Consider the following 14,003-nt stretch of genomic DNA (forward strand, 5'->3'; position numbering starts at 1 on the left):
ACTAGATGAATCCCAAGTTAAAAAAGCATAATAGTTTAAAAAATCATGATAAGCAACAGCTTTTCTATGAGTCTGTAAGATAAAACAATAACTGAAATATTATAATAAGTATACCAATTTATTATATAAATATTTAATAAATCGAGTTTATATAGTATCGGCTAATTTTCTAGGTATTAATGTTCATTTTTTATAAAGTTTATCAAGAAATGTGCTGCAAGAATGTCTAATAAACTTTTTAAACGAAGCAGATGAAAAGTCAGTAATTTTTCGAACAAGTATTACACGCAAATCTGCTTTTTAAAATAAAATTATCAAGCATTCTTGAAGTGGCGTGATTCGTCACTGCTGTAAGTAACAGCCTTGAAATTAAAGTATGCAGATGCTAACCACATATTCTTTAAATTAACCCTTTTCGAGGTCGAAAATTTTAATCAAAAAGTTTATTCAAAGAAAGCCAAGAGAAAAATAGAAAAGTGGACATTGTATGCCTTCTGTAAAATTTGTAATTTCTCGAAAAACTCTTCAGATAAGGATCTATAAATTGTTTAATCCCATAGACTAATAATATAAGTAGACTGCTTTCGTAAAGGTAAAATCACACTCGCTTTGAAACCAACACCTGCCTAAATAATCGCCTAAAAGAAGTAGCTATACGTAAGCTAATCTCTAAATTTGGCGATAATAGTAGGTAGAAAAAAATATTTTTCTGATGTCATAAAATACTTTTAGGGATATTACTGGGAATTTTGAATTTTCCTCATATTGGCGAAATTTAAGAGAAACGTTGAATACTCTAAATGACGAAATTACTTTTTTTTGAAAAATTAAAAATGGAATAAATTTTTCTAACATCGATTATTCAACTTTCATTCGTATATTTTATCACTAGCATTTAACAAAGCTTAGAATATTTTTAGCAAAGTTTATTAACTTCTAAAAAGCAATTCATGACTTAAAAATTAAACATAACTTAGAAGTATATGTTTTTCATGAAAAAAATATCTTCATATTTTAATTCGTGTCTCTTATTTCTGCCATAATTTTCTTATTGAGATTTTTTTTTAATATCATAGTTCAAGAATCTATTACTTACAAATATGATCATGTCAAAGATGGAGTTTGATAACATTTAAAAAAAAACGTTCCAAAAGTGTTAAAACAACTAAAATACTTTGTTTCTTAGGATAATACTGCAAGAACATTTTTAGGCTATTAAAATTATGATCAGTTCAGTATACGTTTCGAAAGTCCAAAAAAAATTTTTAAATACAGAAATTAACAACTGTTTCTAAAAATAAATATTTTATATCTGAAATTTGAATCCATCCAATAAGACAATATAAGTCAAAATAGCCCCCAAAGAACCCAAGATAAAACTTCTTTTGATAGGAGCCACTTTCCAAGCAGTTAAATTAATTTCTTTCTGCATAGAAGAAAGAAAGGCTTGCTTATCGAGAAAAAACCCATTACAAGGCAGGTTTTGAACGGCAATATATACTTTTGCAGACGATTCTGAAACTAAAGCTGCTGACATCAATATGAACACAAAAGATACAAAACTGAAGGTGAAAACCAACCAAGAAATCGCATAATCATACTTTTCTGACGAATGTTGAAAATCGCCAACGTTGAGATAGTACAATACCGAATTATACATAATTGCAGCATTTGAGACTATTTCAATAAAAAGTAAAGGAGAAAGTTCTTCGTCAATGTGGATTATTCTCGATCTTAGACAAATATATTTTTTTCCAAGGGATTCGAAATTTAAAAATTCTTCATTAGAAAGCAGTTTTTCAAGACTTTCAAATGTTGACTTTAGCTGGTGACAGATTACTATGTAGTATGTGATAAATGTGTTGATAGGCAACATGAAAAATATCGTAATATCGAAAGATGTTATAATGGCCAAAAAAATATTCAAAAATTCGTTCTTGGTACTCATATTATTTTCAATATCAGCGGATGATATAATTGTTTCTAAAATAAAATGTAGAACATGGACTGATAGGCTTATAATTACCCATAGATGTATATATTTCATCTCTCGTATACTCGGAATTGCATTTGTCTTATATAGATCATTGGCGATGTCTTTGAGAGATTGCATTTTGTGCAGGATGGCGCTGCGAAATACAATTATTACAGCGATCGATATAGTATTTTCTAGTCTTATTGATGAAGCATCTGGTGCCGAGAATAATAAAAATATCAAAATATATGATAATGTTATGAATACGTGAAACAATATACAAATTGTTGAAATTTTCTTTTTTCTTGAACTGCCTCCAGAGATTCCTGTTATAGGCAACAGCACGCTCATTTTAAACAGTACAAAAATAAATCTAGCAAGATCTTTAGTTTTCTTTTTCCGTTCATGTAGTTCCTTGTTGGTATTTAATAAATTTGGCATATTGGATCAGGGCAATGTTAACAGGTTTGATCAAATAAAAAGAATTCCAACTATATAAAGTTCATTGAACTAAGGGCTTCAATTACACAAAATAATATTTTATTGATTTAATTAAATATCGTCTTCAAGTATACGTAACAGCTTCAATAACCATTTAGAAACTTCAATAAACGAAAGTAGCATCCTCATCTACATGAAATAAGATCTTCAACCAAACTAAATTATATTTTGTAAGTCAATGAGAACAATAAATTCTTATTCCAGTTTGTTGACATAAATTCAGTTTTTTCTATTTTATGCACAAACAGTTAAATTTTTATATTTCTTTACAGTATTGCGTCAATTTATTTTAAAGTCATATTCAGTTTGTACTTTATTAAGCTGCTTTAGACATATTAGACTATGTAAACATATTTTTTAATTCCTTACTGACCATTTTATTATACCTTCGCACAATAAAATCAAAAATAAAATAACGAAATGTTAGAGAAGAGCGTTCTATTATGATTTTCCTTGGGCTTTTTGGTTTCAGTGGTGTTTTTCTGCCTACGATTCTTTATAGAGATATTTGATAAGAATCATTTTCAGGAAAAGTTAGAACACTCATCAAATTTGATCAGTGGTTTCCAAGAACAAAAGATTGGAATCAATCCATAAACATTCTCCAGGTTGGGATGCCAGTGTTTTTCAATTCAACTAAGCTACAACCAGCTATTAATTTTCTTCTTAAGATGTTAATAATGTTCTTTAGCATGAGTGTTTTCTCAAATGACACTTGACAGGTATTATTTTCAGATAATAGAACATTCATAAAATTTGATTAGTGATTTTTAGGGAAAAAAAAGATTGTCATCAATAAATATTTTCCAGGATGGCGTGCTTTCTTGCCCAATTATGTCACTATATTTAATGTGATACATCAAGCGATTGAACATCTAAAATTGATTAAATTCCAATTTTTTTGCCCGAAGAACTCAAACATATAGATTTTTTAATTGTAAGTACTTTATGGTAGATATAATTTCTTAATGGAATAATATTATTTCACCACCAATAACTGATTTTTTAAGGGACATAAGCCTGAAAAACATTCATATCAAACAAAAACTCGGAAAGCAATTTTATACTGAAACTTTTAACTTCTTAATTAAAAATTAATCTACAATATTGCTATTCAAGTTAATGATTGAATATATACTTATATAAATAATGATACGATATGAAATAAATAGATTTCAGAATTTGTTATTCTCTGTTCTAAGATTTATAATTAGGATTAGTTAATGTATTTTCTGTCTATGTATTGATATTGATCGTAAATAGATTACGATTTTGTATAATTTAAATGTTAAATTGTGCTTCATTTTCAAAAAAGAAATGTTGCGTGATTCTGGAAGTATCATGCAACTTCGCACTTTGATTTATAATGATTATATCTAATGGATATGGCATGTTTGAAACTTTTGTTTCTACTTTTTAAGATATTAAAAATATTATGTATTAAAAATATAATGTATTCAAATTTATATTTTCTATTTATTTTATTACACATCATAGATAGGCTAATTTTGTTTTAAAGTTTCAAACTTTATTTTTTATATTTTTCTATAATTTTAATATTTTTCTATATATATTTTTTACTTTTTTTTTCTTTTATTCATTTTGTCGTAGTTGAGTGACAGAATATCAATAGAATTTGCACATTATAAAAACAAAACTTATTAGAAAATACTAAATATCTTGCTTTTTTTCAAAATAAATTTTTATTGTATTCGATAAAATATCAATAAAATTATTATTAGTCTTTCACCTGAAACTTAACTTTCCATCTAGTATACGAGTACACCATTTAAATCGATTTCTGGCTAAATAAATATTACATTTAAGAACTGATCTCTACTTTTGCATAAAACAATTTATATTTTTACACATTTTTCATTTTTAAAAGTCACTTTCATGTTTAAATGTTGATACTTTTAATAAAAAAGAAGAATTTTAATAATCGAGATGGTTGCTCCGGCGATTTGCATACCTCTGCACGTCGCTGATTTTCTGATTTCATTCTTGACAAGGATTCATAATTAAATATTAAGAGCGGTGAATACGGAACATCCTGTATGACACTCATGAGCAATGAACGGGGACAACTCATTACTTACATAGGCAAGTTGGCAACTGCACCAGTTTCTTATAAATACCTTTATTGGTGTATGATTTTCCATTTAGTTTTTTTCATTGTTCTCAAATTAATTTCTTAGACTCTCAAATTAATTTATGCGAAGTAGTTAGTTAGCTGTTGAGGAACTCAATCAGAGACTCGAAAAGATTCCAAATCCTATTGAGACAGATACCTTTGGAAAACCTGCGAATCTCGGTCTGCAGTAGCAAGTTATATTTTTCATCGTTTTTCTTAAACAACTGACTGAATAAACAATAATTGAGAGCATTATTACTAATTTTATTCACAGCAGATGTGACATATTGCAACGATTGATGCAAACGGTCTCTGAGATTTTTTCCTAATAAATGGTGCCTGTGATTCCCGCAGTGAACAGCTAAAATATCTGGTACCTCCTCTTCAAAACGGTGATAAACCCACCATGTCGACCCACTGTTGCAGGAGCTCTATCGGTGGCAACAGACATAATATTCGCAAGAGGAATGCTGTTCACTTTAAAATAATCTTTGACAGTATTAAAAATAGATTCACCTTTGGTATCTACAATCAAGCAAAAAGCATCCCAATAATTTTTTTCCTTCACAAACCGGAAGTAGGTCAACAATAAAGCTTACATTACTTGGCAAAATTGATTCATCAACTTGAAGGGAAAATTCGTTAGATATCAAAAGTTTGCATAAGGAAAATTCTACGCCTTCAGCCATCTCATCAAGTCGTCGCCGCGTTGTATCGTTGCTAAATAGGATATTTTTGATTAAATTGGATGTGACTGGATGGTGTAAAACTGTTTCTGAAACTTCCATGACAAGCGGCAGTATCAACTTTATGCTGATGGTATGAAATTTCCTGGATTAAGCAATTTTGATATATTATAAGAGGCTATCAAAACATCGTCGCATTTTTGTGATGACGTTTTTAGTAGCCGGAGGCGCCTTCAGAAAAAGTTGTCTGATGTTCGTTAAAAATGACAAATCTTTATTTTGATTGTCAGGATGAATTTTTTGCATATACTTCTGCTAACGGGAAGGTTCCATTGCCTCATTAGTTAAAACTTTGTTATAAAATAAGATGGCTTTGTTATAAAATAAAATACATGGATAGTTGAGAGTTCGACAGCGATTGAAGAAATCCTAATTTCAAGTACGTGGCACTGTATTGACGTCACTTCGTTATATTAACCGCACATTGTTGGTGTCAGCAAAATACAAACAATGCAAATAATCAACTATTTCTTCAAATTAATAAATAATTTACGATAAAGAACTAATTCTCCCACGTACCTGTTCCACAGAACATTGAAATCAAATCGATAGAGGGAAAAACTTTAAGGAAGCAAACGAAAACCATCATAAGAAACAAGGGTCAAATCGAACATTCTAAAAGAGTATGCACCAAATGGCTTGAATCGGAGGCAAAAATTACTGACTGGTGCTCTGCGCTGTACTGGTTCGAATCGGATAATAGGTGTCGCATAAGTTCGTTTTATTGCTGGTACAAATAGTGTATCAGATAATATTAATTTATTGTATTAATTTAATCTTTTTCTTAAATGTTGATTTCAGATTAATTTTATTTATTACATAAGTCTGAACTTAATAATTTTATTTGGGAGCTTCAAAATTAAATTTGAATGACAAAACATGCTCATCACCCCCAACTGCCCAAAACATACCCAACATCCCCCAACGGCTCTAAGCATAGTCAACCCCCTTTAACATTGTCCTACCACCCCCTTGAGAAACAATGGACTACACTGAGGAAATTTTACGTCAACACTATAATCGACATGAGCCGGGTGCGGGTTTGTATCGATCAGTCATCCCTGGAATTCGAACCTGGTTCATCTCATTGGGAGATATACGCTCTATCTCCTGAGTCACAGCGCCGCTTTCGAACAAATTTTATTTTATAATCGTCGTTGAACAACCGACCCAATTTTGGGTATATGAATACTAATGTTTAACTCCGTAGCATTGTAATTTTGAACTCAATCCAGATGATAAATGAACTTCTGGATCAAATATTGTGAGAAATTCTGGAAGATTTTTTAATGGTACTGCGTTACATGGAGAGGAAATCCACGAAAATCTCCCACGGTTAGCCTGGCAGCAAGGGGACTCTAAACAAATGATCTTCCCACCACTCAGGATATTTTACGTCATCACTGTGGTCGATGCAAGCCGGGTGCGGAATTTGTATCGCACCAGTCATTGCTAGAATTCGACCCAGGTTCACTTCATTGAAAGGCGAATGCTCTACATCCACTGAACCACTACTGCTCTTTTGAACAAATATTATTTTATAAACGTTGTTGAACAGTCGACTCAAATTTAAGGATACAACTACATTTTTCATGTTATTAAAACTATGATCAGTTTATTATACGTTATGAGAGACTTGTTTTAAAAACACAAATTGACAACTGTTTTTAAAAATAAATATTTTATATCTGAAAATTGAATCCATCCAATAAGACAATATAAGTCAAAATAGCCCCCAAAGAACCCAGGATAAAATTTCTTTTGATAGGAGCCACTTTCCAAGCAGTTAAATTAATTTCTTTCTGCATAGAAGATAGAAAGACTTGCTTATCGAGAAAAAACCCATTACAAGGCAGGTTTTGAACGGCAACATAAACTTTGGCAGACGATTCTGAAACTAATGCTGCTGACATCAGCATGACCACAAAAGACACTAAACTGAAGGCGAAAATCAACCAAGAAGTCGCATAATCATACTTTTGTGACAAATGTTGAAAATTGTCCATGCTGAGATAGTTTGATAACGAACTATACATAATTGCAGCACTTGAAACTATTTCAATAAAAAGTAAAGGAGAAAGTTCTTCGTCAATGTGGATTATTCTCGATCTTAAACTAATATATTTTTTTCCGAGTTCTTCGAAATTTAAAAATTCTTCAGCAGAAAGCATATTTTCAAGACTTTCAAATGTTGACTTTAACTGGTGACAGACTACTATGTAGTATGTGATAAATGTGTTGATAGGCAACATGAAAAATATCGTAAAGTTGAAGGATATTATAATGGCCAAACAAATATTCAAAAATACGTTCTTGAATGGAATACTTAACATATTATTTTTAATATCCGCGAATGATATAATTGTTACTAAAATAAAATGTAGAACATGAACTGATAGGCTTATAATTACCCATAGATATATGTATTTCATCTCTCGTATACTTGGAATCGCATTTGTCTTATATAGATCATTGACGATGTCTCTGAGAGATTGGATTTTTTGCAGGATGGCACTGCGAAATACAATTACTACAGCTGTCGATATAGTATTTCCTAGTCTTATTGGTGAAGCATCTTGCTGTGCCAAGAATGATAAAAGTAACAAAATGTACCATAATGTTATGAACACGTGAAACAACATCCAAATTATTGAAATTTTCTTTTTTCTTGAATTGTCTCCAGAGATTCCTGTTATAGGCAACAGCACGCTCATTTTAAACAGTGCGAATATAAATCTAGTGAGATCTTTAGTTTTCTTTTTTCGTTCATATAGTCCCCTGTTGGTATTTAATAAATTTGGCATATTGGATCAAGACAATGTTAACAGGTTTGATCAAGTAAAAAAATTCAAACTATATAAAGTTTATCGAATTCAGGGCTTCAATTACGCAAAATAATATTTTATTCGTTTAATTAAATATCGTCTTTAAATAAAGTACATAGCAGCTTCAATAACCATTTAAAATCTTCAATAAAAGAAAGAAGCCTCCTCATCTAAATTAAATAAGATCTTCAACCCAACTAAATTATACTTTTTAAGTCAATGAGAACAATAAATTCTTATTCCAGTTTGACACAAATTTAATGTAGTCTATTTGGAGCACAAATAGTTAAATTTTTATATTTCTGTACAGTATTGTGTCAATTTATTTTCATGCCATATTCAGTTTGTACTCCATTAAGCTGTTTTAGACATATTAGACTCTGTAAACATATTTTTTTATTCCTTACTAACAATTTTATTATACCTTCGCACAATGAAATCAAATATCGAAATGTTAGCGAAGAACGTTTTATTATGGTTTTATTATGGTCTCAACAGTGTTCTTTTGCATACGATTCTTAATAGAGATATTTGATAGTAATCATTTTCAGGAGAAGGTAGAGCACTCATCAAATTTGATCAGCTTTTCCAGGAACAAAAGATTGTAATCAATCCATAAACATTTTCCAGGTTAGAGTGCCTGTTCTCCCAGTTTAAGCCTAAACCAGCTATAAATTTTTTTCTTAAGATGTTCTTTGGCATGCGTGTTATCTCAAATGACACTTGACAGGCATAATTTTCAGACAATCGAATATCCATCAAATTTTGATCAGAACTTTTCAAGAGAAAAAACAAAAGATTGGGATCAATATTTTCCAGGATGGTGTACCAGTGTTTCCTTCCCCAACTAAGCCATTATATTTAATGTGATGCATCAAGCGATTAAACATCTAAAATTGATCTAAAATTGAAGCGATTAAAATTGATTGTTCGAATTTCTTTCTCCGAGGAACTTAATACTAATTTCTTTAATTCTAAGTACGTTATGTTAGACATAATCTCTTAATGGAATAATATTATTTCACCGCCAATATCTGATTTTCTAAGAGACATAAGCTTAAAATATATTCATGTGGAACAAAAACACGGAAAACAATTTTATACTGAAGCTTTTAACTTCTCAATTCAAAATTAATCTACAATAATGCTATCCAAGTTATTGATTAAATATATACTTATAATAATGATACGGTATAAAATAAATGGATTTCAGAATATGTTTTCGAGTGTTCTGAGATTTATAATAAGTTAATGTATTTTCTCGCTGTGTATTGATATTAAATAGTTTAAAATTTTGTATAATTTAAATGTTAAATTGTCCTTCAATTTCAAAAAAGAAATGCTACGTGATTCTGAAAGTATCATGCAACTTCGCACTTTGATTTATTATAATTATATCCGATGGATATGGCATGTTTAAAACTTTTTTTTTTACTTTTTAAGATATTAAAAATATTATGTATTCGAAATATTATGTGTTAAAATTTATATTTACTATTTTATTACAAATCATAGATAGATAGGGTAGTTTTTTTAAATTTTATTTTTAAGTTTTATACTTTATTTTTTTATCTTTTTCTTTAACGTTGGAAAACGTAAGGTATTTTTTTTTCTTTTATTCTTTTTGTTGTAGTTGATTGACAGAATATATCAATAGAATTTGCACATTATAAAAGTAAAATTTATTGGAAAATACTAAATATCCCATTTTTTTAAATTTTTTTATTGTCTTCGATTAAATATCAATAAAATTATTATTATTAGTCTTTAATCCGAAGCTTAACTTTCCACCTAGTATGCACGCTTTAAATTGAAAATATTACATTTAAGACTCGATCTCTACTCTTGTATGAAACATTAGATTTTTGAACGGGGACAACTCATTATTTACATAGGCAAGTTGTCAACTGCACCAGTTCTTTATAAATATCTTTATAGGTGTAGGATTTTTCATTTAGTTTTTTTATTGATGTGACTCTCAAATTTGTTTATCGATTTCAGTACAACTTCTTTATTGATAAACGATTCTTAATAAAGTTTCTTTATAGTTTATAATTGATAATGTATAGTTTAATATTGATAATTTTTAATCTAGTTATCGATTTTCAATATAGTTTATTATCGATATTCGACTCTCAATTTATTTTCTTCATTGATCAGATTTCTCATTTCAATTTCCTTACTTAAGAATGATTCTCAAGTTATATTGTTATACGCTGCCAATCAAAAGCACGTAAGCAAAAATAAGTCCACGTGTATTAAAAATAAAGTTTCCTTTAATAAGTATTGTCTTCCAAACCATCGTGTTCATAACTAATTAGAAACTAGATAAGAGTTATGAAAATCATTACATTCTGAATCTATTTCTAGCAATTGAACGTGTTCTTTAACCCTTTCCTTCTCGTTCTTATCAAAATGACAGACTGAAGTTTTGCCCTCTATTTTTCGTGCCTGTGATATTTCCGGGTTAGAGTGTTCGAAAGTGACATGCCAAAAATATTAAAACAATATATTTCCATATTTCTGATGACAAGAATATTTTTTTTCTATATCTATGCACCAGATGGCAGTACCAGACTTTTTTTAATATGTTTTGAGATAGTTTATTTTAAGCTAGATATCAGCATTCATCATTCTTTCAAGCTAAAAATTAACCCAAAAAATTAAAAATGAATAAATATATTAATCTTGTACATCAGCTTAGTTTTATAAAAAAAATTTGAATGAAAAAATGGGCACTTTTATGACTATTTTCTTCAAAATGTTGCGACCAATAAGGGGTTAATATTTAACAACGTCTCTGACACAGAAGAGGCTGCCATCGCAGCAATTTTCGAATGAAATAATATTATGCCCAAAGACACTTACTTACAACATATAATTGTTAGTAATGCGTCATTGGTTAATAATAAACAATCATTATACTTGGATTTTATAATTTGTGCTGATTTTAGAGATTATATATAAAAACTTAGCTTTTTGTTTCATTGTCTGAATATAAATGAAAGAAATTGTGAGAAATGAAAAGCTTCTTGTTGGAAATAACATTGTGTGGTTCCACAAAAGGGCGGTACTCGGTCAAGAGTCAGGTTGTTCAATCTAAAATGAATTCTTGCTTTCTATATGAATAGTGGAAAAGGTTCCACTTACCTTTAGATCGCCAATTTGATTATTCATAAACCTTTATTGGTTTTAATTACAAATAGATGAAGATGAATTTACATTAAATGGTAAATGATGATTATAAAGTGATGAAAATATTGAGTTAGGTATTAGCACTGCATAGCGCGTCTCTAGTTACATTACATCTACTTCTACTGTTTTTAAAAAGTAAAAAGTTAATACTTCTGATGCGCCAGTGGCGCCATCTGGGGATAGTTTTCTGGGATGAAGGGGGATGAGGGCTCGTTACACAGGTGATGGGGTTGCTGGTTTCCTCCTCTAGTGCAGTGGTGCGCAAACTTTTTCGACTGCTACCCCTTTTGTAGAGAGAAAATTTTTGGCGACCCCTAGAGATAAATGTTCACAAATACGATGTATATTTCGCGCATTTCTTTCGTTTCATCGAATAAAAACATCATATTTGACTCATATTAATTTTATTTATAATTTTAAGAATATACTTTTTGTATAACACAAAAATCAGTAAATTGCCCTTTAATGAGATGTATGTGGCTGCAAGTTTCTAATTATCTCATCGATGTTTGGATGTATGTTGCTAATTGCAATTCGCATATCATCTTCAGGGTTTAAACGCGAGCGGTATTTAGTTTTTATTGAAACTAGTTTGCTAAATCCAGTTTCACATAAATACGTTGATGCAAATTGTATTAACACTCTGATGGCATTCTTGCATAAAACGGGATATTGTTTTTCCACGGATAGCCAAAATTTTTGACAAGGCTGAGTCTTAAATTGATTTCTAAGAGTATAATCACTAATTAGATCTATCAATTGCTCTTTCTCACTAATTTGAAGCGTTGAACTGCATATGTCAAAGGAAAATGGATCACAAATCCAACCAAGATCGTTTTCAGGAAAATCCTCGAATCTTCTCGAAAATTTTTTCTTTAACTTTTCAATGTGATTGGAAATGATGTTTTTAAATGTAAATATATCTATATTATTTTCCTTGATAAAATCGTTAAAGCAAGGGAACATGTCGGTGTTGTTTTTATTCAGTTCAGTTTGCCAGAGACTAAACTTATTCTTAAAAGCTTGAATTTTACTGGCTGTAGTTATGATAGTTGAATTCTCACTCTGCAAGCTCAAATTTAAGTCGTTAAGTTTTTCGAAAATATCAACTAAATAGCTCAGCTTCGCTAGCCAAACTTCATTGATATAATAACATTCCAATCTATGTTTCTTTTCGATTTAGAACATGTATACTTCATTTCTCAAATCAAATATCCGTCGTAGTATTTTCCCACGTGAAAGCCATCTGACTTCGGTGTGTAACAGTAATTTCTCAAACGTTGAGCCCATCTCATTGCAAAGTATTGAAAAGAGACGGCTGTTGTGTCTGTTGCATTTAATGTAGTTAATTGAACTGACAGCTTCTTGTAATGCGTTGTGCAACTCTTCATCCATATCTTTTGCAACAAGAGCTTGCCGATGAATCATACAGTGATTAAATACCATATGAGGTGCCACCTTCTGAATTAAGCCTCTGGGCCCTTTATTCGAACCTGTTAATGCTGAAGCACCATCAGTACAAACCGCAACACAGTTTGCCCAGGTAAGGGACTTTGTTTCAAAATATTAATATAATACTTCGAATATTTTTTCTCCAGTTGTTTTTCCTTCCAAACTTTTGCGACATAAAAACGTTTATGTTATATCTTCATTAAAAATAAACCTAACGTAAATAATTAGTTGTGACATTTTAGTAATATCGGTAGTCTCGTCCAGTTGTAAAGCAAATACGGATGAATTTTTTATGCGTTTTATGACTTCTGACTCGATATTTCGTGACATTTCGGAAATCCAATTGCAATTAAACAGTGAGTGACGGCGCTTCACTCTTTATATGTACACTGTATGGTATGCAGCATGTAGGGATAATACATTTCATAAAAATTTGGCGACCCCCACAGGGGTCGCGACCCCTAGTTTGCGCACCACTGCTCTAGTGCATCGTGGGCCGTCTACCCATATGATAATTCTAGGTTTAATCCCCATTACAAAAAGTGTTTTAAGTGTTTTACATTTAGCCAGGGACTTGTACTCAGACACACGAGCAGCAGTAGATATACAATATCTTCAATGGTTTGCACGGCAACATCTTATGTTTGTAATTCCAGCTGTGTGATTCATTACAAGACTTAAGAGAAACTTCTCATTTATTATCTTTGTTTATTTATGTATACTTTTCGAATAATTATTTTATTTATTTTACAACTGTTGTTGAACAGCCGACACAAATTTTAGTTTACGGCTACGAATTCCATATGCTTCTAATTTTAAACCTAATCTGGAAGAGAAGGGAACTTCTGAATCAAGTATTAAGCAAAATTTGACTTCGTGGAGGACTTTTTTTATGGAACTAAACCGCATGTACGCTACATGGGAAGGAAAACCTCCCACGGTTAGTCTGACGGCAAGGGGACTCTAACCTATGATCCGTTTACACCATAGATTCTAAACCTATTTAATGTTGCCCCCCCTTGAGGAGCAAGCAGCATTTCAAAGTCCTCCTTTGTAAAAATCCAGTTATTTAGAGCATGGGGACGGAGGGGTTATGCTGAATTATAAGAGGCAACATTTGTTAAAAAATTTTTAGACGTTAAATTTTTTTAAAAATAATTAACGTACACGTTAAC

At 30.6% G+C, this 14,003-nt stretch overlaps 1 protein-coding gene and 1 long non-coding RNA gene across 3 annotated transcripts in view; one reads left to right on the plus strand and one right to left on the minus strand.

Annotated features, from left to right (window-relative positions):
* The window catches only part of LOC107448981 (uridine phosphorylase 1), a 40,732-nt gene extending 29,239 nt beyond the window's left edge, over positions 1-11,493 (minus strand). Inside the window, exon 1 of the mRNA XM_087166096.1 lies at positions 11,332-11,493. The gene's annotated coding sequence lies outside the window, so the exon portion shown is untranslated. The remainder of the gene's footprint in view (positions 1-11,331) is intronic.
* LOC147808172 (uncharacterized) overlaps positions 1-14,003 on the plus strand; it is a 65,247-nt gene that overhangs the window by 10,571 nt on the left and 40,673 nt on the right. The gene's annotated exons all lie outside the window — the stretch shown is intronic.

The sequence above is a fragment of the Parasteatoda tepidariorum genome, chromosome 6 (assembly GCF_982258835.1).
Source record: "Parasteatoda tepidariorum strain Cologne lab strain chromosome 6, Ptep-v5.0, whole genome shotgun sequence".
In the NCBI taxonomy this organism is placed as follows: Eukaryota; Metazoa; Arthropoda; class Arachnida; order Araneae; family Theridiidae; genus Parasteatoda; species Parasteatoda tepidariorum.